Genomic DNA, 22,460 nt, shown 5'->3' with positions numbered 1-22,460 from the left:
TCCATGCAGTACCTCCTCGGGGATGTCTCTGCTTGTCTCATTCAGCTCTGCAGGGTTGGGTTCCTCACCTTACCCTGCGCATGCAGCCCGGCTCACCTTCCCCCGAAGCTCCGAAAAAGGGGCAGTAAGCGAAAGCGGGCACTCCGGGAGCCAGCCACAGCCTGGACTTCCTCGGGAGGAGGAGCTGGGCTTAGTTCAGGGCTTTGCAAAGAAAATGAGGCAACGTAGAGGATAAGGAAGATTTATTGCACATTTACTTTCACCAAATGTTTTTCGAATGACTGAATAATCCCCTAGTCCCTCTAACACAGGCCCTCCCTGACACACAATGCGTCTTTTGATGCTCATTAAAAGGTTCACCTTATGCAGGCGTGTAATTAGAGCCGGGTGGGATAAAAATCTCCATTCTGATTACTGCGCCGATTATAGAGAGCGAGATCCCAGCCGACGGCGCAAAGCCGGCCTGGGAAAGCCCATTTGCTTGAATTCAAGCTGTGACACAGCCGGAGCCCTAATCACAACTGTCCCCTTGCAAGGTGGTCTCGCAGAGCCCAGGAGAGGGAGCACCAGCCAGAGATCCGTCCGGATTAAGGAGCGAAAGGTGGGAAGAATTCAGCAAGTGGAACGGGCAGAATGGAAAACAGCATAAATATTTCCCTATGTCCCAACCCAGCCCTACTGACTGCAGATCCCAGCAGGGCTATAAAGATCTACTAACAAGCAGCCTTTTTAAAGTCAGAGACAATGGTGTTGAATGTATATTTTAAATAAATTGCTTTCCTTTCCAGAGGTGGGTTTGTGTTTTTTGTTTTTTTTTTTTCTTTTTCCTAAGTTGCAGCCCCCCTTGCCAAGAAACAAAGTGCTTTAAAGCGCTTTAGAAACGACGGGTCTGCTGAAACACTTTTTGCATTCAACATGTGCAGCCAAATGCGGCCAGAAGTTCTGACGGCGGAGCTCCTCCGAGCAGGGAGGCGGCAGGAACCTCGGTGATGAGGGGGAACGGAGGAAGCCGGAGGAAAGCCAGCTCTCCTAACACAGAAGGAGCTGCCCGACGTGGCCATGGGACTTTGCCAGTGACGTACGGCGAGGGAGTTCCCAGGAGCCCCTCATTAATGACCTGCCACCCAATCAACGGGATGGCCGGGGTGATTTCCCCAGCTGGGATACACTTCCCCGCTCTCTCCAATTACCGCCAAACCACCCATGTCAGCGATGCCTTATCCCCGCAGCTCAGGAAAGGTTTCTCAACAGCGCTTTTGTTGTTAACTTCAGAATAAATATTATTTTCGAAACCGTTTCTCCGGGGACTCACCCCACCGGATCCCCTTAGTAGTCCCCCACATCCGATCACGCTGCAAACTACGCAAGCCGAACACTGAGCTATTCTACCGACGGACACAGTATATTTTTCAAGAGCAAACTCCAAACATTTCTGAGTTTGCTGCCCCCCCCCCCGCCCCAGGCCACTCTCTCCTCCACCCCGGCTGCACGAACGTGCTCTTGCTCAGACGGGCAAACCAAACGAGCGGAGCCTGCGGTCCTGTCTGCTTTTTCTGCCACACGTGCAGCTGGGCAAGCACTCAGCAGGGCAGGGGGGGGAAGAAGCCTTGTGAGGGTCCCTTGTTAGGGTGCTCAAAGCGCAGTAGAGAAGCTGCAGTGGGACATACGCATGTTTCTGAAATGGATGGTGTCTGACATGGAGAAATCAGAGCTGCCCATTGTGGATTGGGGTGAAAACGGTCACTCGCAGTGAGTAATTCCCCTTCATTTATGCGGCAAGAGCATCCCCAGGAGAGCATAGGGCTCCTCAAAAGCATTTCTCAGGGGCTGCACCGCACTTCTGTGTGTGCTGGATGTGTCCCAGAGGACACAAAGCCCAGACCTGCTGCAAGCAGTTTCGTGGTAACACATTTGTTAATTAATCAACTAGTAACGCAGGAAGTTTTTTTCTTCACCGCCCAGTTTACATGAGTCCTCTACAGATTTTGTTTTTCCTTTCCTTGATAATGCCTGCAGTAAATCCTTCACCAGCCCGAGAAGCCTGACAGCCAGCCTTGGAGGCGGGAGGCTTTGCTTCTCAAAAGCAACTTAGGACAGCTCATATCAGACCCCACCATGTCCTACACCGGTATCTCTTCTTCCTTCACTGAAGGACAATTCTCCAGGGATGAAAGAAATCCTATTTCCAGGATCCCTTCAGTTAGAGCTGTCTGCTAAGCAGAGGAAGGCAGGAAGGAGATGGGGACAACTCACTGAAGGGGCTTTGGAGCCTCTTGACACCTGGGAGCCAAGTGAGAACCACAACATCCCACGCCCCACAAATCCCACCTATTCTTATCAAGGAAACGCACGCTAGCAGCATCGTGCTTTCCTACAAGGATTGTATTGAAAAGTTCCTGAAGCACTGGAGAAAAACATGACAATTCCCAACAAGAACAAACAGCTTCCCAGGGGATCGCTGAAGCCCAATAAAATAAGAGAATAAAATGAGAGAGAGAGGGGTTACGACAAAGGGGCTGTCAGGACATCCCGCCATCAAAGGTGAAAACTGACTCTGCAGACTGACACAAACAATCTTTCGACACCAGAGAAACTAAAAGCCTGTAAGCTACAGGTTATCCTCTCGCAGCAGAGCAGGGTTTGGATTGTATTGCTCACACCATAAATCACCGTGTCAGCTGCCCCAGCCGTTTCCACTGGCCAGAGTGGAACTGGGTAAAAGTGCCAGGCACTTTCATGCTGATCGGCCAATTAGCTAAAAAACGAGGAACGGAGGCGGGGGGGGGGGGGGGGGATAAAATAATGCACAGTGCCTTTTTCCGGAACAACAATCCACACATTTGCATAGAGCAGCTCAGCGCGTGTCTGCATTTCTGATCACACCTCTGGGTGCATCAAAAGCGTTATTAATTTCCATCGAGGAGGATTAAGAAGCTTAAATCGTTAGCGCTCATTTACTCAGACTTAATGCATTTTTAACGCCGCCTCATTTTATGCTGACGTGCAGGTGCTCATCAGCAGCTAGAAACACTTAAAAAGGGGTAAAACAGCCAAAGGGTCAGGCCCAGGTATGGGCCCCCCCTTCTCTGCAGGTTCACCCTCCTCACCTGCCTGCGGGAGCCCAGCAGATATTTTGGACTCTGAGCTGGGAAAATCAGCTTGCCAGGAGCTCCCGCAGGGATTTCGCTCGCACAGCTTCTCGCTCGCATCACGTGCTGCTCAAGAGCAACCCTCCGCTCCCCACTCGCTTTCCTGTACCAGTGATAAGGAGGAAATCCGTCCCAGACAGACAGACAGACAGCTCACCCCTGCCACATGGTGCACCCAGCGAAAGTCCGCAGCTCGCAGGACCTTAATTAGAGGTGGCCGCCAATTAAGACTGGAGGTGCAGTTGATGCCTGGGCCAGTGCAGGCAGCCGGGCTGTCTGGCGGCGGATCAAGAGAAACAACCCCTCCGTGTTTACAGTGTACAGTAGCCCGACATCCCGTAACTCCCGGTTACTCACTGCAGTGACCTCACCAGCGAGCCATGCCCCTGATTTACAAGTGCTCTTAATTACGCCTCATCGCCTGCTCTTCCCTCTCCCAGCACTGACCACGGCTGATATAAGAAGAAGGGAAAAAAAAAAAAAAGAAAAGAAATTAAGAATAGAGCTATGAAAGCGCACAGACACGCGGAGGCTGGAGCGAAGCGCTGAGGTTCGTTACCTGCAGATGCCCCCCGCGCTGCAGCCGCGGCTCTGCCATGACTCTGCCCGGTGAGAGGTGGGGACCCTGGGGTTCCAGGGGGATCTTCTGCCGGGCTGCAATAGAAAAGGTTTTAGTTTAAAGCTCCTTATTTGGGCAGTGATGTAAAGGGAAGTTGTTCAGGCAGCGCCACCCCTTTTTTTTTTTTTTTTTTTTTTTTTTTTTTTTCCATTCACTACACATTGTTTCCTGTTGTCAAGCAGCTGCTGTGGCTTTCGGCACAGACAAGGGAATCCTTCAGCCCCCGGCTGGCTCCGGGTGTCGCGACAGGCGCTGCCGAGGCTGCCCGAGCCCGGCTGCCCACGCAGGACCGCGGGGGGGAGCAGAACCCAGCGGGGCTGGACCACCGGAGCGGATGGGAGATGCTCCGTCCCCCCCGCCCAAGCCCCGCACACGCCAGCGTTTTCCATCGCATCACGTTTTCCTTCTTGCCTGCAGGAGCCGGCGGGGGGAGCTCGGCTGTCCCCGGGGCTGGGGGTGGCGGGGCACGGCCGGAGGGGGCCCCGGAACGGCGGGGCGGGGGGGGCCCGGATGGCGGAGGGAGCGCGGCCGGCCCGGCGCTGCCCGCTCCGCTCGCCCGCCCGGCCGGCCGCCTCCCTCCCCTCTCCATCACTCCCTCCCCCGCCGCCTTCCTCCCCTACATCCTCCTCCTCCTCTTCATCCCCTCCCCATCTGTCCCGGTTCCCTCCCTCGCTGCTCCGCGCTCCCCCACCGCCGCTGCCCCCCATGGCGGCGGGGGGGAGCCCGCTCCGCGCCGGCCGAGAGCAGCCCGAGCAGGCCGGCAGCGCTTCCCTCGGGAGCGGGACGGGGGGACACAGGCAGCCCCGTGGCGGGGATGGGGGTGATGCCGTCCCGCAGGGGACCTGGAGCATCCCCCCGCGGCCGCGGGAAGCAGCGGCGGGGCTGCCCGCGCAGGACAGCCCGCTCCCCCCGCGGTTTGCGGCGGAGGGAAACCCCCCGCGCACCAGGCGGGGCGGCGCGGAGCGGAGCGCGGAGCTGCCCTGCAGCCGTCGGCACGGCCGCCCCCGCGGCCACGGCGGGCCCCCGCTCAGGCTGCCTGACGGAGCCCCGAAACGCACCCAGCCCTTTCTTTTCTGTTGTCGTTTCGGGGAGGGGGGGGGCGCTTTTTTTTGTCCTTTTTTTTTTTAATCTTTTTTTTCTGAGAGGTGTCTTTTTCTTTTTTTTTGTCTTTTCTTTTTCTTTTTTTGGGGGGGTAGTATTTTTTTTTCTTTTTGTCTTTTTTTTTTGGTCTTTTTTTGTTGTCTTTTTTTGTCTTTTTGGTGGTTCTTTTGTCTTTTGTATTTTTGGTCTTTTTTTTTTTTTTTTGGTCTCGGTTGTTGGGGTTCTTTTTCTTTTTTTTTTTTTTTTTTTGAGTTATCACTGCCATAACAAACCGAAAGCCTGAGCCGTTGCGCTCAAAGGGGGAGACAAAGTGCTCCTTTCATACGGCTGCAGGCAAGGCCACAGGCTCGGGCAGGCGAGATCTGCAGAGTGTGTCCCTCTTCTCTGTGGTGATGGCAAAAGGGCCCCGGCGGTGTTTGTCCTGGCACCCAAGCGGGATCCCGGCTCCGGCCAGACCGAGATGAGCTCGGAGGACAGAGCAAGATGACCCTGAGTTTCAGCCAGGCAGGAGGGAAGAAGCAAGCTGGGGGTTTTAGAAGAAAGCAGAAAAGTAGCCTTGCATCCCAGGCTGTGTTCATACTTAAAATATATGTGCGTATTCAGCAAAACATTTTGTGCATCTTCTATAGTCATTAGAAGTGCTACTGTAGATGTACGTTTTTACTGGCAAAAATGACAGCGCTTGCCAAGATTACTTATTTTGCTCAGCTCATCAGTATGTGCTTGATAACTGATTGCCGCTCCATAGTGTACCTGGTAAAACATTCCGTGGTGACAGCAGCTGCACCCTATAGGTGGCACGGCCATCCTAGGAAAATGCATCTCAGCCCTCCTATTCTAACACAGGCTACACACAAAAAATCACTAGTTAAAAAGAAAACAAAAAAAACAACTGCCCCCCCCCTCCGACTATTACCAAGCCTATGTTCCTATCCGACGCCAGATTTTATAAAGTCAGGGCGAAGCCAAAATAGAAGTCACCTAGCGATGAAATAACAATGATGCGAGGTCTCTGTGACGGAAAGAATTACGCTGGTAGCCAAATGAGAAACTTAGCAGGATGTGCTTTTTGGGGTGAACATCAACAGAGCTGTTGTTTCTCTCAGAAAACAGCACGTTGCTTTCCAGGAGAATTAACGATCAGAAACCTGCTATCAAAACTCCAGTCTGGCCTGTCTCCAACCAGCCACAGACCAAACTCCACGTAAACTGCATCCCCAAAACGCTTTTGGTGCTAAAACCAAGAAAACGCCATGTAACACGTGCACTTTCCATGAGGATATTATTTCCTCACTAGCCCAGTTTCACACCCAATTTCAACTGCTCTCATTCCGGACAGAAATGAGAATTAGAGCGTGAGGTAAAAATGCTTCATAGTTTTATTTGTTTAATTTTGCTCCCATGCTGCCACGGTCTCCCCCCTCTCTCTCAGCCCGAGCCACTTCGGTGCAAGCAGGTGCAGTTTTTGAGGTCTTTAAGGAATTGGACGGATGGAGTCAGACACTGGATACGCTAACGGGCCCATGAGGACTCTCAACCAGTGCATGTGGAACGGCCTCTACCCTCCCAAACCTCGCTCGATAAACACTGAAATCGGGTGTGTTTCCCCCTCGAGTGAACTTTCACATTGGGCTGGCTGCAGTTACAAAGCGTCACCATCCCGGTTGCTGGGGTTACAGCCCCAGCTGCAAATCCAGTTTGGTTCTGGCCACAGAGAGCAGGTCGCGCCTGGAGCCCTGCGCGGACCGACTGATGAGCCAAAATCAGGAAAAGCAGGTTTGTCTCTTAAAGGCCAGCTAACGCAACCTGAACTGAGCGGGGGGACTGGAGACGGCAAGGTGTCCACTTTCCTCATCAAGTTGGACTTGAGCACTTGGACGGACATGTAATAAATTAAATGCAGCCTGCAGGAGCATGGACAGAAACAGAACAACCCCTAATCAGAAACAAAACAGTGTCTCTTTTACTCCACGCCACAGTGGGGTGGGGGTCGGTCTCTTCTCCCAAGGAACAGGCAATAGGACAAGAGGAAACAGCCTCAAGCTCCACCAGGGGAGGTTTAGGACGGATACTAGGAAAAAATTCTTCGTCAAAAGGATTATAAAGCATTGGAACAGGCTGCCCAGGGAAGCGATGGAGTCGCCATCCCTTGGGAGTATCAAAAGCCGGGCAGACGTGGTGCTGAGGGACATGGGGTAGCGGTGGCTTTGGCAGTGTTGGGTTGATGGTTGGACTCGATGATCTGAAAGGTCCCTTCCAACCTGGACCATCCTATGAATCTGTGATTCTATTCGAGGTATCGGACCTCAGATTCCAGCAGCAGCCTCACAATGGTTATGATTTTACTAGGCCAGAGAGAGAGATCATCTCTTCCTGACGCAGCTGCCATCTTCCTTCCTTCCTTTGCACACAGGATGAACTGGGAACTGGCTGTGAAAAGCACTTATTGAAATACCACCTCCCAGTCTGAGAGCACGAGGGCGCCCAGGGTGTCTGTGAGAGGCTTCAGCACCTCTGCTACGATAAACTCTCTCTCAGAAGTCACGACCCCAGGAATTCATGAAAATTTTGCTTTTAAAGTGCAACCACACAGTAACAAACATGGGCATATTTAAGATTTTCATTAAAAAAATGCTATAGATTTTTTAAAATTTATTTTTAACCAGCATCCGTGACTCTGCTTATCACACCAAACACCGTCTTCCCAGTTATGGAGGTTAATCGCTGTGCTCCAACACAAAAAAAAAGGTCAAGGTACTTTTCCCCTGAGCGGTACAAACACCACCATTCAAGGCAATCAACGTGAAGGTGTTTGCCCGGTGGCTTTTCTTAGGTGGAAGAGTGTGGTCTTGCTTAAACGGGAAAGCGAAGGGCCAGGTTCCCCTGAGACTCCTCTTCCCACTGCAGGGTCAGGAGCACGCGGGGTTAAGTTCAGGCCACAGTGGGGAGTTTTGTGGAAATCCTTTGTTAGAAACCAGCATTTAGTCAGGAACGGGACTCTCCTCAGGCTGAGGATGGTTAAAACAACCACATCTCACTCCCCGTTTAAAGGTCAGGCTCTTTTCCTCCCGTGGGTGTTTAGACTGGCTACGCTGCCTCCCCATCCTTCCCCCACCCCTGGTCACCTCAGCGTGGCCCAGCCTGTGCAAAAATTACCCGCTGCCTGAAAAGGCCTCTTTGAAACTCTTCCCACCTCTTTTTTTTTTTTTTTTTTGAGCTCTATTAGTTTTTTCACCATCCCTGTTGCTGCACGGGAGTTCCCAGCGCTGCGCTCCTCGGAGCACCCTCGGGGCCCCGCACGCTTCCAGCTGGTCCCTAACTCATCCCTCTCTTCCCTGCTGCTAAAATGCATTAACAGAAGCCGAAAGCACCGGCTGGACTTTCAGCTTTTCCACGCAGGCGACTGCAAGAGCTGCCAGCTGAGTAACGGAGCTGGAAGGAAGGTTCCCCCTGAAGAACCCCTACGCTACAGCATGGGAATCGGGGATTTTCGTATCAGTTCCCTGATTTGCTGTGCAGCCACCAACAAGTCACTTCACCTTTCTGTGTCGAAGTCTTCCCTTATGGGGAGACTCTCTGGGTTCAAATGCTGTTGTGTGTTTTGTCTTTTTTTTTTTAAAGCCCCCATGTCAAACTATGAGCCATCGCGCCCCTGATTGAAGGGGACAGGGAATATGGTTTTCAAGTCATCCTGCCCCTCAGGAAGGCTGGAGCAGCAGAAACCCGAGAATCAAACATGTTTCAGATGTATTTAACAACCTGAACTGTAAATCCCTAAAAGTGAAACGAGATCTTAGAATCACAGAATCACAGACTGTGTTGGGTTGGAAGGGACCTCTAAAGACCATCTCGTCCAACCCCCTGCAGTCAGCAGGGACATCTGTAACTAGAGCAGGTTGCTCAGAGCCTCATCCAGCCTGGCCTTGAATGTCTCCAGGGATGGGGCCTCCACCCCCTCTCTGGGCAACCTGGGCCAGTGTCTCACCACCCTCAGTGGAAAGAACTTCTTCCCAATGTCTCATGTAAACCTGCCCTGCTCTAGTTTAAACCATTGCCCCTCGTCATGTCGCTCCATGCCCTTGCAAACAGCCCCTCCCCAGCTTTCCTGGAGCCCCTTCAGGGACTGGAAGGGGCTCTGAGGTCTCCCCGGAGCCTTCTCTTCTCCAGGCTGAACCCCCCCAGCTCTCTCAGCCTGTCCTCACAGCAGAGGGGCTCCAGCCCTCGGATCCTCTTCGCGTCCTCCTCTGGCCCCGCTCCAACAGCTCCGTGTCCTTCTTGTGCTGAGGGCTCCAGAGCTGGACACAGGACTCCAGGTGGGGTCTCACCAGAGCGGAGTGGAGTGGCAGAATCATGTCTCTGGATCTGCTGCCCACGCTTCTTTTCATGCAGCCCGGAAGTTTTAGGCACACGTCTGCGCCACCGACAAGCCCTGAGCTCCCCCCGGCTTTTGGAAATCCCACCAGGCACCTTTCCTGAGGTGTGTTTATTTTGAGCCGCCTGACCCCAGGAGCCCCCATCCCTTTTCTGCCATCACGCCAGCCCTCAGGGGCCTGACGCCCACCGAAGGGCCTGGCTCTCCCCAGCTCGCCTGGGTCCTGAACCTCAGGCACTGCAGGAGCTCTGTGCCTCACTTTACACATCTGCAAAATGGGAATACCAGCGTTCCTGAACTCAGAAGGCCCTTGTGCTCGTTAAACATTTCAAAAGCATGCGGGAGAATCTTCAATTATCCAAAAAAAATCACTGCAAAGTTTCATTATTATTCCAACACTTACATTAAAGACACATGTCCTGGTAAGTAGCAGGCATGAAGAATCATTATGCTAATTTTAGACAGAGCATCTGCTCAATGTTAAATCTGAAACTTTGTCTTGAAGAAATAATTTAAATTATTTTTCTTCAGAATTGACATTTGTCAAACAATATGTTGCGAATAGAAATTGCAGCCAACTATGAGTAATCCGAGTGAGCACACGTACTCCACCACGGTGAGAAGCACTCGGGGAGAGAGGTTGCTGCATTTTGGCATGGCAGGAATTAATGAGGAGAATAGCCAGGCCGATGGGCTTCCTGCCTCGCAGCCGCCTCTGCCAGCTGCTGCCGGCAGCACAGACCCTCGCCTTGGGTCTGCCCGTGCCCCTTCCTTCTACCATCACTCCCATCAGCCAGAGGTCCTTCAGCCTGTCTGCTCCCTGCCTGCCTTGCCTGCCCTGCCTGCTCCCTGCCTCCTCCCTGCCTGCCCTGCCTGCACTCTGCCTTCCCTCTGCCAGCTCCCTGCCTTCCCCCTGCCTGCCCTCTGCTTGCTCCCTGCCTTCCACCTGCCTGCCTTGCCTGCCCTGCCTGCACCCTGCCTGCTCCCTGCCTGCTCCCTCCCTGCCCTGCCTGCTCCCTGCCTTCCCCCTGCCTGCCCTGCCTTCCCCCTGTCTGCCCCCTGCCCACTACCTGCTTCCTCCCTGCCTGCACCCTGCCTGCTACATCTGCCCTACCCGCTCCCTGCCTGCTCCCTCCCTGCCCTGCCTGCACCCTGCCTTCCCCCTGCCTGCCTTGCCTGCCCTGCCTGCTCCCTGCCTTCCCCCTGCCTCCCCTGCCTACTCCCTGCCTGCCCCCTGCGCACTCCCTGCCTCCTCCCTGCCTGCTCCCTGCCTGCCTCCCTCATCCTGCCCAGCATCTCCCAGGGCGAATGAGGGTCGGTGGGAAAGCTGGGACCTCTCCCTTCAGCCAGATGTGCACCTATAGAGCCCAAACCACCTTAAGCAATGCTTAATGCACAGCTGGAATAAACCACATGCATGTCTTTGAGCACCCTCTTATATTATTTTTCATTTTTTTGCACAAGCACCTGAGCAGCTTCCCACCCCCAAACCCAGTTTTGCGAGGTAGGAAAGAACAGGAGATAGCATCTTCAGAGCTATTAGCCCGGCACTCTCAGTTGCCAGCCCCATTTGCCCTTGGGGGCAGGGACTCTGCTCCCTTCCAGCAGGTTTTTTTCCCTTCCCTTCTGTTTTTTCCTTACAACCTTCCCATTAATTTTAGGCCGGTTGTTTCCAGCGTGCCTGGGGAGCCCTGGGGATCCAGAGGCAGCTTCGAAGGGTTTTGTGAGTTGTAACTAAGAAAAGCAAACCCAGCGCCTGGCAGCTTAAATTTGCTATGCAAATGACTGCACCCCACTGGAAAAACGTAAGATTTACAAATTAAAAAGAAAAAAAAAAAAAAAAAAAAGGAGGTTGCAAACCACGGACATAGACCAATATACGGTAAACACCCCGATAACCACATCAACACACGTGAAACAAGGTATTACAGAGTCAGGCCACACCATCAAAATGGGTGTCTATGTGTAACGAGGGTTAATTTGAAAATTAAATAAGCATTTTTACCATATATTTTGAATTACACGGGAGTCATCACCCCCCCCAAAAAACAGCGCAAAAATAAAAGTCTCATTTTGCTTTTAAGAAGGTAAATAGTCGTAAAGTGCCATCGTAGTGTCTACTGGATAAGGTCTCATGAATTCTACCTGTTAGAGATCCTAAGTCCCATTAGATATCGCTCATCTCAAATATCCTAAATCCCCGTTTGCAAAATCAGCCACCGATCCCTGAGCCATCTCCTTTTCAGCAGTACCATACGTATATCGCCCAAAGTATTTGTCGGCATTTTAGACAAAAGAGGCGACAGAAATTCAGTCATGCTGCCTAAAACCCGTTTCTCCTCAATTTTGACCCTGACAACACTTTCCAAGTAATCACAATCATTTCTGACCATGACATTCTCAACTGCCCCATGCAAATGTCCTGTTTAGATTCATTTCCCCTGAAATACAGCACAGTGAGGCCAAGGATGCCCTCCCCATGAATTCCCAAGCAGGGAGAACGCTGTGCCCATTAACCCCCGAGGCCTCCAGGGGACAGGGAGTAAAAGTGACCAGCAGCGAGACGGGGCTTCCAAGCACCAAACAGGAAACCAAGAAAGAGAAATTAAAAACTAACAGAAGTACAAATAAAATACTCAAAGGGTGGGGGAGGTAGTAGAAAAAAAAACAACAACACACCTCCTGGAGAAACCCTGTGGGTAAAAGGAAAGTCAGGGCTTGAACCTTCCACCAGTGTTGATTCCTTCATTCCCAGTTTGTTCCAGTGTAAGTAGGGAGTTTTTTGCTCCATCCTCACTCACCACGTGCCTGGTCACACCAAACCATCGACCACCAACAGAGGATGGTCCAGCCAAGGCGGCCTCAGCCGGGCTTTGGGAAAAACAGCCTGGGACATCCCCGAGCTGCTCGAGAGAGCAAAGCGAAGCCAGGCTTCGCTGTTGGAGCTCCCGGGAAGCACGTTATTGGAATGCCATGCCCAGGGAGCGCGATGGGCTTTGAGTTTTCAGATGAGCTCCACGTTTCAAGCCGTGCATCCCAACCCACTGACGCTCGGATGTGGATACTCCACGTGCAGTTCGCGTGCCTCGGTGTGTGTCAGCACACCACTGGCGTGCTGCATATCCGCTGCAATGGTGTAATTCCAGCAAGACTAACCCAAATTGTGTTTTAGAGGAAAATCCCGTGCAAAGCAATAGCCGGTTGCTTCTCCCAGCCCTTCAGGGCAGCATCCCACCGGAGCTGCCGCTGCAGCACCCGTTTCACAGGCAGAGGAGGAGGTGGTGGCCGCGGGCAGTGTGCCCCATCTTGGGTCTTTGGCCCTTGCTGGCACACTGGTCCCATAACAGCCCGCTCAGGTCACCCTGCTCAGCCCGACTTCCCTCCCCGGCAGCCGAGTGGCGCGGGAACCATGGCACTGCCCAGTGAGGCTGGGCGACTCTCGGTGCAGTTGCAGGATCTTTTCCTTTGCTCCAGCTGAACTAACAGGTTCTTTTCCTATTTTTAAAAATTTCCCTTGGGCACCCGGGCCTTTGGATGGATGCTCTTTCAATATCATTACTATGTACACAGATAAACACGGAAGTTTTCCCAACAATCTGCCCATTCGTATCAATGGAGTAATTCTGAGGTTGAATTTGGCTCCAGATTCCCGGTGGTGTTCAAATAGGACAGTTCACACTGCACGTTGCCCAGGAAGAAGTAAAATAATGAATGACACAAGAAACATTGAATAATGCATCCTCATTAGAGAAAAACTAGATTAAGCCTGAAGTGTGTACTTAAATGGGGCTACGTCATGAGATGGATGAGCACAAGGCCCGGATGGAGACAGACAGGACAGTTCTTATTTTCTTCTAGAGACAAAACACTCATGTATTCCCTAAACCTGTCCCCTCTGCTAGGACCTAAGGATAAACAAACAACTTTTAATACAGTTCTTCTAAGTGCAGTATACTGAGCAGCAATTAGAAACTCTCGAAACTTGTAAGGCAGTAACATCAGTGTGTGTTTATACCAACAGTCCATAAATACCTGCATCCTGTGAAGCCAGGTAAGAAACCATCGGTGAATTTTCTTGGAAGAATTATTTCCCATGACGAGAGCTCTACCAGAAGCTTCTGCTGCCCTTGGCATTAATTGCATTACCTCATTTCTCCTTCTCACTAACGAAACTTGCAGCATTTTGTCAGCTCCTACTCTCTCTTTCAAGTCAGAATTAGCAATAGAAAACCAAAATAGTTTTATTAGTGGACTGCGTCCTTTTAACAAACTTCAATAATAAAACATCATAAGTTTTGCATCTGTGGCTAAACACAACAGGACCGGCGGGGGGATGTGTGTGCGTTTGGCCACTAACAGGCAGCATCTTTTGACGGAAGCGGCCGACACCACAGAAAAAGTGAAAAAAAAGCATCATGCAGGCAGCAACCATAATTTTATACTTAAGAAAGTTGATTTTTTTTTTTTTTTGCATTTGTAAAGCAGGGATTTCAGTTCTTTGATGTATAAGAAAATGCACGCAGCACAGCTTCTCCAAATTTACAGCATTTATTCTTTACGTGTAGAAATAGGCATCCACAGAGTAATAATGTTAGAACTGCTGCAAAGCCAGTTTATGCAGTGAGCTTGTCTTTCTCCCAAGCGACCTCAGAGCACACTAACATGGGGTCTGAAATACTTTGTGCAAGGTTAAAATTTAGTAAAATCTTAAACGTGGACTACGCTAGGAAAAAATACAATAAAGCAAAATCATGAATGACCGTTATACCTAATCAATGTGCTCACCTACGTCACATGGGCTACTTAATACATCTCTGAAGCTGTTATGAGATGAGAAATGACAATTTATTTCTTTCCCATGGCCATGCGTTCACTGAAATGAGTGGGCAGGGGCAGCGGAGTGTGGCAGCAGTTCTCCCTGCTCACTTGCCACCGCTTGTTAAAAACTTGGTGGCTACTTTGGTAGTTTGAACATTGGGGACTTCAAGGCTCCCAGCGGCTTTGCCTCTTTGTTTGGCACCGTTGTGTGCTGGTGCTTAGCACAAAGGAAGCCTTTAAAATACAGAAGAAAAAGGGGGCTGGGGGTTTTAACCCTGCACACCTTTTCCCAATCTGCTATTCTTGGCAGCCCGGGCCTCTAAGCTATTGCTAATAAAAATATATTAATGTCTGTCTTCTGCAGCGTGCTTCCTGGCTGGAATTTATCTCACCCAACTTCAGATTTCTACAAAGTAAATACCTCCACACCTCCTTTTATGGAGGAAGTCCTAGAGTTGATTCACTCCATTGCAAGATACACATCTAAAGTAGTAGGTGAATCATGCCCCGGAACATTTTATTTTCTCTCTAGTGACTGCAAAGGGAGAGTGGATGACTTCTCAACTGGAGAGAGATGAGAGGAGTCCCAACCCTGCTGCTCGCTCTGCCCCGAAACTCCGGTAGCATGCTCTTTAAAGGTTGTGTGGATGTGAGTGCCTGAGTGTGCGTTATTTCACACTTCGTCAAACCACTAGAAATGTCACTTGACTACCCTCGCTGCGGTTACTGTCTGTTACTCATACACTCACTTGTGTATCATTCACTAGTGAACGCCATGCAAAAAATATATACATTTTAGACAAGGAAATTCATAAAGAAGACCCTTCCAAATAAGATGTAGTAACCTAGAACTTACAAAGTTAGGAAATTCAGACTTCAGGTCACACACAAAAATAAATTCAAATAAAGATATGTGAAACGAAGGTATCAAAAATGCCCCTAAGACTCTGAACCAATGCATTGCAGGAAATCATAAAGTCACCGCGGCAATGTTTGTGGTTCCACAACCTGAGCTGCCAACCTTGGTCAAACAAAGGCCTACCCACTCCTGTATCCCTTCTCCAGAGGTGGCCAGAAGGTACATGGCTGTACCTTCAAACTGCACCCAAGAAGATATAGCAAGGGAAGAGAAGGACAGGTCTCTCCACTGGTTGATCAAACTTCATCACTATCATGATGAAAACCCAGAACTGCCAACAGTTTGCATGAACGGGGGAAAATACTTGCACAGTGCTCGGTCCATTTGGAAGCCTACGTGCAGATCTGAGAAAACCATGGTCAGAGCTGGGCAATTCCTGCACAAAGTTTCTGTTTGCGATTTTCCTGCTCTCTGGGGCTCAGGAAGGCACAGCCATGTTTCTCCTCTGTGCCTGCAAATATGTGTTGTCTGAGCCTGGGGACAGACAAACCGCGCGGCTCCTCACCCTCACAGCCCACAGTGGCCTCTCCTACATTTTCTCCGTATAAAAATGCAAACTTTCAAAACACCAATCATTTTTAAAATAATTTTTGTTTTACAACTACTCTAAGCTCATTCTTCAATGTAGCATTGTGCCAAGGGCGTAACACTAGCCAGCAGATTATCTTTGGTTATTTTATTGAGCAGAAAAAGAGAAATCAAATACTTGGTAGTCCTCTCTTTTTGCTTCTAGATTGCCTCTTGTGTCACATGGCATAAGCAGGAGAAATCTTGATGCTTTGCTTTAGTTTAGACTTTCTATTTTTGTGAAGTGGAAAGAGAGAAAAGCATTTTCTGCATCTGATCTCCTGTGCCCTGGGCAAAACTGGAGCCAGTCTCGTCTCACACAGCAGCTGGGTGATACTTCAACAATTTGCTATTACACCAGCTTTTGTGGACTTAGGGCTCGTGTATCCATGCACATCCTGCTCATTTTGGACGATGAAGCTTTTAAAACTCGTCTGCTCATTCATTCCCATTATAACTCCCCAAAACAGCATTACACCAGCTGAAAAAGTTGCTCCAGTCCCTTTCTGCTGCCCCTCAGAGACCCCGACCAAGGAAAAAAAATCACAAAGCCTAAATGTAAAATCAATGCTTCGATCTAAGGGTGCCTGGAGAAGAAACACGGAGAGGCAGCACTGCCTGAAAAAGCATGTTTGAGCTGTCAAGCGCATACGGTGGCCAAATAAAAGGGTACATTTCTATGAGCGCATTTCTTAAGTGCTTGATGATTTATTTCTAGATGCGGAGAGACAGGACAGGCACACAGTGAATTTCAAGGCAGAAAAGGGTCGTTGTAAATCAGGTTGTCATTTTTCCTATCTTCTAAAAAGAATCCCAGGGAGGTTAATTTAAACAGCGAGGTATGTTTCCCACTCTCTCAATTTTCTTCTCTCCCTCATGGCTATATGGCAGAAGTTGTGCTATCACTTACCTCCAAGGCAGGAGAATAGAAAAGGACTTCTGCTGGAGACCAGCCAATGAGAACATTGCGGGGTATCGGCAGAAGATGGAGAAAATCTTTGAGCTTTAGGTGATGTCCAGATGTTTTTGCATCTGCTTTGGCATCTTTGACTGGCTTTGGGATCTGCTGTGCTGTGCATATTCAGGAAAGCAACCCAGACATGCCATGCTCCAAGCTGCTTAGCCCTTCCGATGCCTAAACTTGACCAGCACCTAAAATATTCCTGGGTGCTCGTATTCGGGCACCCACACATGCTCAGAAATGCCCCAAGCTGTGAAGCTGGACACTTTGCTCATACCTAATCTATGTCTTGACCAAAGGGAAGACACCTGCTCAAACACCACCCGCTAGGCATGGGTAGTCCCCGAATTCAGCACAAAAGGTGGTCTCTGATACAGATGAGAGGTGCTGTATGAGAACTGTTGATGGGCAGTCACCTTTTTCCCAGAAGTTTTATGATGTTATCTTGAACTAGAGGTTTGCCTTTCCCCTTAGACTCCTGCTCCCCTCACCTCCCACAAGGAGAGGTGGGAGACATCACCTCTTGGTGGAGACTGCTGTGCGAGTCTGTGCCAGAACATGGCCACGACTGTCTTGGTCACTTCTGTGACCTATATTAGGTTATGCAATGAAAATCTCACCTGCGCACTCACAAAGGAGAACAGAGAGTCCACAGCAGACAGGGTAACTGAATAACACCCAGTCCAACTACTCCCAGGTCGATCCCAGGAGTCATCAGCCCATTCGAGGCCATCTCCACAAGCGCCGAGGAGCACAGGACACAATGGCAGGTAGAGACCTGAATTATGGGCTCTGAGCAAGTGACACCCTGCCTGGCTCCTCCCAGGGCTGTCCCAGGGGAGCCACAGCCCCAGGGTACAGCTGTCAAACCCATTGAGATGAGTCAGCTGGATCTCCTTTGGGACCGATGGGGTGTGGGACACATAGGATGCAGGGGAAGGGCTTTTGGGGATTGCACAAGACTTACAATAGGATGTTTAGGGAAGGAACCACAGTGGGGAAGGGAGGGATCAAGATGGTTTGGGGAGGAACATATGTGGTAAAACAGAGGGATAAGGAGATAAAAAGGGCCATCTGTGTCTAAACAGTTCTAGTCAGTACGCTTGTCCAGCCATGCCCTGGGCACGATGAGTGCAGTCTGTCCTATCTTCTATTAAACTTCATTTCTAACTGTTTTGCTGGGTGAGGGACTCTGTTCCACATGCCTGTGTGTATGAGGTCTGGGACCCAGCTGGACTGGGACCAGGGGTTGGTGTGTGTCATCACTAGCAAAGACCAAGTGGGACTAGTTGACAGGTAGGTGAAGGTGCTGGGAGCCAGCGGGGGTGTGTGTGTGTCTCTACAGGTGAGACCAGAGGAAACACTGGCTATCAGAGGGACTGGGGCGCTCTTGACAGCTGCTGGAGAGGAGGTGTGTGTGGAGATGTTGGTGTGTGAGTCAGTACCAGCAACTGGAGTTGCTGCAGCTGGGGCTGCAATACTGCCCAGGACCCCAGTTAGCTGCAACACATAATCATTGGGGTTTCTTTGGTACAGTGTGCATTTAGAATGGCCAAACCATTTTGGTACCTCTGTGTCCCCCATTACAACCAACAGCCCTGAGAAAGTGACATAAAAACATCTTCCTTGGTCATCCATCCAGGAGATCTGAAACCATAACTTCCTCCAGAAAGCTGTGTTCTGCCACCAGCTCAGCAGTGCTAAGCTTCCTTCCCTGACTCCGTTTCTATGTTTAAAAGACTATCTTGGAATTTTTTTCTTTTATATATATTATTTTACAGTTTCAATTCAGCAGAGAAAGATCCTAAAATTTTCCTTCAAGGGCTTAATTCTAAGTAATTACAGGCTACAGTCACGCAGTATATGCTGGCTGGTAGAGCTCTCCTCACTGCCAGAAAAGCAGGTCAATTATAAGCAATGAACCACATTACCAGGAGAGAAAGCTGGTTTGAATTCTGGTCAATTAGTGCTAAAACTGTCTTGGAAGAGAAAGGTAAATTGAGCTAATAGAGCTATGCAGCGAGACCTACATATCTCAGCACCGAGCACAGACAGCAAAGGCGTAATTTCTGAGATGGCACAAATTAATGATGTTTTGGCATGAAATGGACTTCAAACCTGCAGGGTGAAGTTAGTGACATTCCCATCTGTCTCTTCTCACCTCCAACTTAGGGTCTCGATTGAAAAAACATGCCTACTTAGGGAGGGTGCTGAAACACATACTTAACTTTAAGGATGTTCTTACACACTTTCCCAGACCAAGGCTCACGACAAAGTGTAAAGAGCTGCACTGTGTAAGGCTGTGCTGGACTCCTGCCATTCCCATGACTGCCACAGCCAGGGAGGAAGAGGAGGAGGAGCACGCATGAAGCAGGCTTCCTCGGGTTACTCCTTGCGGAGGGCTGGCTCTCAAATAGCCCAGAGACCCGGGACCAGTAGCTTGAGTCAGGGGGATTGTGGCAACCCTCCACCACCACCCCTGCTTTGAGCCGGGATTATTGGAAGTAGTACAAGCTTCAAGAGAAAGATTGGAAAGAGATCATTAGCTTGAAAATTTTCTTTTCTCCAACTGGTAAACCTGCGCATCCCCTCCCAGCGGCCACGTCTGTAGAAAGGGAGAGCCAGGCACCTCCCAGGTCCCTGCTCACTACCCCTTGTGCAACTTCACATAAAGGTGAACTGCCCTTTCAGGGTTTATCGCCCAAGACAACGGCAACCGGTGGGACGCAGCAGCACAGCCAAGCCCAGAGGGATGCCAGAGAGGGGAAACCGAGCAGGCAGTTCCCAGGACATGGAGGGAAAGCAGCAGAAGGAGGTGAAGCTGAGCTGTAGCTCCAGCACTCCTCATGCCCTGTTCCGTGTCACAGCAAGAACACGGGAAGCAGACACGTGGAGCCCAGCTCTCAAGAGGCTATGCACCAGTGACAGGGTCACTGGACTATTATTTTTTATCCCTGACTTTCCCCTGTGTGCCAACGTATCCTTCGTAGGCACCTTAACACAGCATGGTTGAGGTGGGAAGGGACTTCTGGGGATCATCTGGTCCAACCCCCTCCTCAAGCAGGGCCACCTCGAACAGGTTGCCCAGGACTCTTATCTGATGTCAAAGTGCCCCAGGGCTTCCCTGCCCCAGAGCTTGCTGGTACTGGGCAAGTCTGAGCACCATGAAGCACCTGGCATGGACACAGAGAATCTGGTCCTAGGCATCCAGCTATGTACTACGATATCCATCACATTGTGTCCACCGTGTGAGTGTCACCATGCCCTCACAAACCTTCGTCCTTCCACTGCTGGAGCCAGGAGAGGCTGGCATGGGCCAGATGAATGAAAGCTTGAGATCAGAGACAAGAAGCACATGCTGGGTCCACCATATGGTGGTGGTTGGGGGTGTTGGTGGACAGCCGGCTGAATATGAGCCAGCAGTGTGCCCAGGTGGCCAAGAAGACCAACAGCATCCTAGCCTGTATCAGGAATAGTGTGGCGAACCGGGCTAGGGAAGTGATCATCCCCCTGTACTCGGCACTGGTGAGGCCCCACCTCGAGTACTGCGTTCAGTTTTGGGCCCCTCACTACAAGAGGGACATTGAGGTGTTGGAGCATGTCCAGAGAAGGGCTACAAAGCTAGTGAGGGGTCTGGAGGACAAACCTTATGAGGAACGACTGAGGGAGCTGGCGTTGTTTAGCCTGGAGAAGAGGAGGCTGAGGGGAGACCTTATCACCCTCTACAACTACCTGAAAGGAGGTTGTAGAGAGGTGGGGGCTGACCTCTTCTCCCTGGTGACAAGTGATAGGACAAGAGGAAACAGGTTCAAGTTATGTCAGGGGAGGTTTAGATTGGGTATTAGGAAACATTTTTTCACTGAAAGGGTTATTAAACATTGGAATAGGCTGCCCAGGGAGGTGGTGGATTCGCCATCCCTGGAGGTGTTTAATAAAAGGGTAGATGTGGTACTTAGGGACATGCTTTAGAAGCAGTTTTTGTCAGGGTAGGTTAAAGGTTGGACTTGATGATCTTAAAGGTCCCTTCCAACCTCAGCTATTCTATGATTCTATGATTCTATGATTCTATGATTCTATTCTACATCCCAAGGCTGTCCCACAAATTCCCACTGCCATGTGAGAAGGTGCTACAGGGGCTCTAGGTCCCAGCGAGTGCCCACAGGCAGGGATGCAGGCAGCACGGCCCGCAGCATCACCACGTCACGCCTCTGCCTCCCCTCGAAATGAAGCTCCTCTCCTTACACAGTGCAGGATGGGACCCAGCCATGCGCAACCTCATCAAGCGTGAAAAGTTAATGCCCACCAGATCATGAACTGGCGTGACAGAAACCACCAGCAGGTCACTGCACATCACTGCGTGGATTTACAGTGACATAAACTGATTAAGAAAGAAAGGAAACAAGGAGTAAAGCTTTGCCTGGACACAAAGCGCAGATACAGGACAGCCATTTGGTTAGACAAGGGTCATCCCCTTTTTCTTCTCCATGGGTTTTGCTTGGGTTAACTCTAACACAAAGTGAGGATTGTGAAAGCCCAGGAATACTCTGAGGTTGCTGGCAGACGGTTTTATTGGTCTGCCTGCTCCTCCAGCTTTTCTTAAAAAGCTCAAAAGCAAAACAACTGCAGCTCAGACACCCAGCGATCCACCGAGCCCCACGTTCGGCTGTTTACAGGCAAACCGCTACAAAAACACCCCGCGTTGCTGGAAGACTCGACACCTTATATTTTTTCGCCCTGCTAAATGCTACGGTGACCTTAAATGGCACGGGTGCTCTCAGAAGTGCCTCAGCTGACCTGCTGCTTATCTGAGCAGCTCCCTAATCTGCCGGTCAGAGCGGCAGGACCTGCCCGTGGACCTCGCAGCCTTGCAGACATCTCCCCCGGTCATAGGTGCCAGCACTTCAAAGACAGGTGAAAATCAGAACACAATAGCGAGCATAAAAGGAAAAAAGTAATGTTTCTTTGCTAGGCAGGCAGCGTTTGACTTGCACATGTAAGACTATTTCTTAAGCAGCGTTGCTTTTTTATACCTCTCACAGAACGGATCTGTGCCTACTTTTATTAATAATAGACGTGTCTGTCTCTTTTTTAAATGTTATTAAGATCCACTCAAAGATTTTCCTTGGCAATGAATTCCAGGGCTTAATTATGCACTGTGTTAACGGGCTTAGTGTTTTTAAATGTAATATTTAATCCCGTTAAAGGCCACATGCTCTTGAATTTTCAGAGCAGGTTAAATAACAAGACTGCTGTATCCTGTATACATTTACACTATGTTTATTGTATTGATCGAATTCCTGTGTATCGGATACATTGCCACTGCGATGCGTCTTCAAAGTGAGTCACCCTTTCTAAATGTTGCACTGATTTATAGAAATCCTTCACATCCATCTCAATTAATGCCAACAAAACTGAAAACGTCTGCTGTTCCACACTCATCTCAGTAACGCTCCCCGCATGGTCTGTGGAAAAAATGAGTTTATGCACTGACATTCTTCAAAAGAATACTTCACGTTGGCTGTCGTGCTACCACAACCAGCAGATGACAAAACGCTATTGCTTCCAGATCACCATAGGATAAACCACACTGTCATCCCAGGACTGCCCATGTCTGATAGCTCTCAGACAAGTTTTCCCCATTGTGTGAGCTGGCTCAATGCACGTGGAGCTGGTTTTACGCTGGCAAAAAGGGCAGCTGTGCGCTGGGAGAGGTTTCATGTTGGAACACCCAAATTTTCTCATCAGCTTCCCCATCACCACGATATGAAAAGCAGATCTAAGACTGATGAAGATTAAATATGTGCACAGATTTCGGATTCGCTCTTCTAAATGCGATTCGTTGACTTTCCCTGTCCATAACCAGGTCCACACTAAGCTCCTGTTTTCAACACTCACTCTCTAGAGACAGTATTTTCTTTCTCTAACCAGAACAAATACGAAAATGACCCTACCCA

At 50.1% G+C, this 22,460-nt stretch overlaps 1 protein-coding gene across 8 annotated transcripts in view; it reads right to left on the bottom strand.

The window, feature by feature from the left end:
- Positions 1 to 22,460, bottom strand: part of HIVEP3 (HIVEP zinc finger 3) — a 324,947-nt gene that overhangs the window by 118,810 nt on the left and 183,677 nt on the right. For 4 of the 8 annotated variants that reach the window (XM_074563334.1, XM_074563333.1, XM_074563335.1 and 1 more), the window contains one exon: positions 3,709 to 3,803. The exons of 2 other annotated variants lie outside the window; for them this stretch is intronic. The gene's annotated coding sequence lies outside the window, so the exon portion shown is untranslated. 2 more of the 8 variants (XM_074563339.1, XM_074563340.1) reach the window with 2 other exon arrangements.

Source organism: Larus michahellis, chromosome 19, assembly GCF_964199755.1.
Source record: "Larus michahellis chromosome 19, bLarMic1.1, whole genome shotgun sequence".
Classification (NCBI taxonomy): domain Eukaryota; kingdom Metazoa; phylum Chordata; class Aves; order Charadriiformes; family Laridae; genus Larus; species Larus michahellis.
Note: the sequence above shows the minus strand (reverse complement) of the source record. Positions and strands in the feature narration are given on the sequence as shown.